Here is a 5,000-nt window from a genome sequence, read left to right as displayed (position 1 = left end):
TCGATCGCTCATCGTGCAGAGCGACGAAGGACATGGCAAAACCGGGCAATCTTGGCGTCCCCCCCCCCCCCCTCCTTTTCCAACGCGTTGCCCCAGGAACACCGGTATATCTAGACGATCATACTAGGCAAAAAAATTAAAACTTGCCGTGCTTATCAGCAATAGTCATTACCCTACTTGGGGGAAGTGGGGGGGGAGGGGTGGGGTGGGGTGGGGTGGGGTTGGGTGGGGGTGGGGTGGGGGTAGGGTGTGGGGAGGGTGGGGTGGGGAGGGGAGGGAAGGGGAGGGGAGGGGAGGGGGGGGAGGGAGAGGGGAGTGGGGGAGGGGAGGGGGTGAGGGGAAGGGAGAGAGAGAGCATGGGTGCGAAGAGCGAACCCTAGCCTGGTGTGAAGTGGGGAGGGGTGGGGTGGGGTGGGTGGGTGGGGGTGGTGTGGGGTGGGGTGGGGAGGGGTGGGGGGGGAGTGGGGAGGGAGGGGAGGGAGGGGAGGGGAGGGGAGGGGAGGGGAGGGGAGGGGAGGGGAGGGGAGAGGGAGAGAGAGAGCGTGGGTTGAGAGAGCGAGACGAGTGTGGAGAGGGTTCGAGGCTATGAGAAAAAGCCATGGATGCTCAAGGTTCGACCGCCGATGAGCGGAAACAGAGGAGCGTGTCCTTGCTCTAAACCCCGTCCCCGTCCCCGTCCCCGTCCCTACCCGTCCCCCATCCCTCGGACTACTGCCACAGAAACTCAGCAACAACGGCATTCCCGCCATTTTTTAGTTCGGTCGACTACTGTGTGTTGAGGGAGATTTGCACAAATTGCTAACGGCAAGCCCAACTACACACTTGCGGCACCTGCTGAGACGAGCCTCAGCTGACAGACACAAGAGACAAAGAAATTGGCGCAGCACTAAAGACACGTGTCCCCTCCTTCAGCCGTCGCATCTCATGCTGACTCATCACAATCTTTACATAAACATCAATAAGACCTGGTACGAGAACCTTGGCAGAAAAGCTACCATGACAGGCCTTGACCTCGCTACAGCCCTGAATATGTACTGTTCGCCTCTCACCACTGCTGCGCACATGGTTTCGGGAACGGCCAAAAGAATGCACTGGATAACGGTGATCGCGCCATAAAGAGCAAAAATAAAAGCATTAGGGAGTAAACAACTCGACTAATGGACTGATCAAACGTGGTCCGGAGAGCAGAAAACTATCTCCAGTGCCGCACCGTATAAGGCAGTACCACTACGCAGCGAGTGGGAAGTGCACCGGCATTATAAACACATGGCGGCCATAGCGATCGTGAAAGGAAAACATAATCCGCATACTAAAGTCACTGACATTCTCGTGGCATTCAAAGATCGAACATACCAGCTGGGCCTTTCCAAATAATATATATCTCCCATATACGAAGTTTGCTTTCCCTCGGAACATACAGACAGAAAACGCTGTTCAATCGCCGGACTAAAGCAGTTTCTAAAACTCACACAAACTACACCGGCGTAAGAAATGGAAACAATACACCCATACGAACCCACGACATCACTATAAAAAAACAACAAATCCGATGGCCCCGTCAAAGCATGCAGACACGTCCGGCCGGTCCTCCGTCCAGAGCGCATTCAATATACAACTCTCCGTGCGTGCATGTGAATGAAACCAGCCTATCAGGTATCCCCTCACGCCGGCTAAATTAAGCCCGCTGAAAGAAGAGAGATTGTTCATCAGCTAAGGTGAACTCCGACAGATCAAAACAGGTTACGGGCTCAGGCACATGGGGGTCACGTCGACCCACTCGCGGAAGCTTCTTGCCATGAACTGTAACCTGATCCCGCTGAGACAATCCTTCCTAATACGTTTTCTTTGTTCGTTCTTCTCTTTTTGCACTTTCATGGTAGATGTGCACGATCAATACTAATATAATACCATCCCATATAACGAAAGAGTTAGTAGTAGTAGTAGTAATGATAATACATTACTTCATAATTAATATATCTACTAAAATGTTGCTGGTTCTATTTTTCGTAATTCTTCTGATGTAAGACTATACTATTTTATTCAACCTAAAATTGTGCAAAACCTTGTGCATCATCAAGTACATTTCCTCTATATTACGACATTTCACGATTCGAGGATCTAATTATATTCTCTCACTTCCCAGTTTTGCTTGTTTTACGAACCCGACAGCGATATTCTTTCGACATAATGTTACACTTAAGTAAGTAGTTAAGAATGTTTGAATAAAATGCAAGTCGTACCAGGTCTTATTGATGTGTCCAGGGAAAAGCAATATAAAACTAGGATGTCGCAGTGTTCTCACACTACTCGGCTATTCCTACACATGAATACGTGGCCCAATGATGCTAACAGGCATGGACGGTTCATGTATCACTTGTCATGGGGAAATCCGAACACTAGTGAACACAGACGTATTCAAAAACAAGGGCCAATTCGATGCCAAAACACAACTTATCTACAAACTGTCAAAAAAGTCAATAACAATTGCTTCCTAATACCGCATCTATCATTGTATTTGGGCTTCATTAAGCGATAACTTTTTTTTACCACATTTGATATATAAACCCTGAATGCTGCATTATCTGAGCAATAAAACCTAAGAAAAAAGCGAAGAGGGAATGAAAAAAGGCAGTCTTACACGTCACTATGCAGCCAAGAGGCAAATTTAGTGGCATGCAGCTACCTACGCAGTCCATTCTATGACAGTTGCAAGACAAAGAATGCATTCTGCCCTTCCAGTGTTCCTAGCAGCATGGGATCGCAGCACAAACCAGCAACTTAATGCGCAGGGTGAGAAGGGGACTTAAGCAAGACAGTGCGGCTGCCCAACCATCACCTTCGCTGCAGACGAAGAAGGAAAACAAAGAGATGACCTTGGCGTCTATAACCACACGCACTCACAAACTACAGTAGAAAAAAGAAACGCTCTTCGTGCTGCCATAGCTCACCAAACATTTCAACAGTGGGAGCAATTTTCATGCGTATCCCCTTTCTCATATGGTCTCTCAGTGAAAAGGGGGGATTTCACGAAGGATCTGTGTGTGTGTGTGTGTGTGTGTGTGTGTGTGTGTGTGTGTGTGTGTGTGTGTGTGTGTGTGTGTGTGTGTGTGTGTGTGTGTGTGTGTGTGTGAATACCCGCGTAAAGGAAGAAGGGGAGGAAAACGTTGAATGTAAAAAATAAGAAGGCAAGAGGGTTGATATCGAGCATCAGATCAGCTGTGCATCCTCAGAGCACTGAACGGCGGGACCCATTCTTGGTAATCAAAAATACAATGACAAGATGGTTTCCACTGCAGCTGTGAGTAGCATGCGCTGATATTTAATTTTACAAGTTATCCAATGTAAATTATCGGGAAGCTTTGAAAAGGCTAAAGACTTCAACAACATAATTAAGGTGTACAACCAAAGGATGCTAGGGAATCAGAAGCTAATCCAAGGACGACAGCGACAGCAAAGAATGCTTACGCATCAGGGGATAAGACACAAGAATGGTAGTTAACTCAGCAACAAAACCATCAACTTCTCTAAAAAGTATGTGTCCTTAATCCGCCAATATCATAAAAACCTTTATCCTTGCCGCATAATTGCTCCTGCTGAATAACCTCCATGGTTAAAACCTCTAGATCCAGTGAGCAGCCACTGGCACCACTGGAGAAGATTCATCGTAGTCCTATGCTATGACATGCCATATCAATTCACGTTCACCTCCAACGAAACGCCACAGTCGACTACGAATGCTCAAACGCTTCCGAAATATTCCAAAAGTATATCTGTTTCAGCCACGCCAACAAGAATGCCATTGAAACACTGCTTTACTGTGCTTTGGCAATGCAATCTTGAGAGAAATTTCAATAAACAATGGTTCGCACAGCTGTATATCGCATAGTCATTCCTACTTGATCTTCCAAAGCTTGTGAAAAAATGTCAAAGCTTTCACAAAGCAAAGGTAACCGATTGGCACTAAATCCACACAGCAATATACGTTATAGATAAAGCTCCCAAGTCAACCACAGTCCTGGGAACTCGTGCCTACCCATTACAAAGCTATTCCTCCATGAGTCTTGCGACATGCAGCAGTACTACCTCCTCCTCCGTCCCCGCAGAGATGCTCACAAGATAATCAAGACCGTCGCATCTGTCATGTTGAGAAACAAGGACTGAGGGGCGTGAGAAGGGGGCGGGATGGGAAGGGGCACACGTGACTGAATGTGTTGCTTGTCATATACTATACTAGTAGCTTATCATCCCCTTCCTCTCGAGATTCTTGCATTCTCGTCTATTTCCATAATCTGCCTTGCAACACCAATTGCAACAGTTCTCAACACCTGCAAAAGCATTCTTGCTCTGACGTTTACTATCTCATTCTACTTGTAAATCACAAGGAGAAAAGAACAATGCTCGTCTTTTTGCTTACTGTTACAGAGACCAAATGGATCAGGGAGTCCTTGAAAGCCTCCATTACCTCAACACATTAAACTTCGGCGATGATGATTAAGGACTGAAGATGACTGATCATGATGAAGAAAAGTAATCACGGGCAACGTAATCGTGAACGTCATGCCGGCCAACCGCTCAAACGAAGGTCGAAAAAAACGCACTGGAAAAAGGCGATTGCTAATATAAATCGATAAGGAAAAGGGAGTGGCCTAAAATGTGTGCGAGAGGGAGGGGGCACTGCAGGCATAGGACACAGGGGTGCAATATCTAAGGGAGAGAAAAGGGGGTAAGGGGAGGGAGGGGGATGAAAGGAAGACCCGGAGGGGAGAAGGGGAGAGAGCTGGAAGGGAGGGGAGACCGACATAAAGCAGAACCAGACATGAACCGATCAATGGCTATGGTTGGAGGATGGAGAGGGCCATTATATTAGGACAGCTCGATAATTCAGCTTAATGTCCCCTCTCTCTTCGCTAAATGAAAAAGTAAAGGGACTTGCGTAAAATCTCCCGTGGAGGAGATTTTAAAGATCTGCACAAGTACACTTGCAAAAGCGAAGCAAGGTT

Source organism: Penaeus japonicus, unplaced genomic scaffold, assembly GCF_977035675.1.
Source record: "Penaeus japonicus unplaced genomic scaffold, GWHDUDI00000001_assembly GWHDUDI00000017, whole genome shotgun sequence".
In the NCBI taxonomy this organism is placed as follows: Eukaryota; Metazoa; Arthropoda; class Malacostraca; order Decapoda; family Penaeidae; genus Penaeus; species Penaeus japonicus.
Note: the sequence above shows the minus strand (reverse complement) of the source record.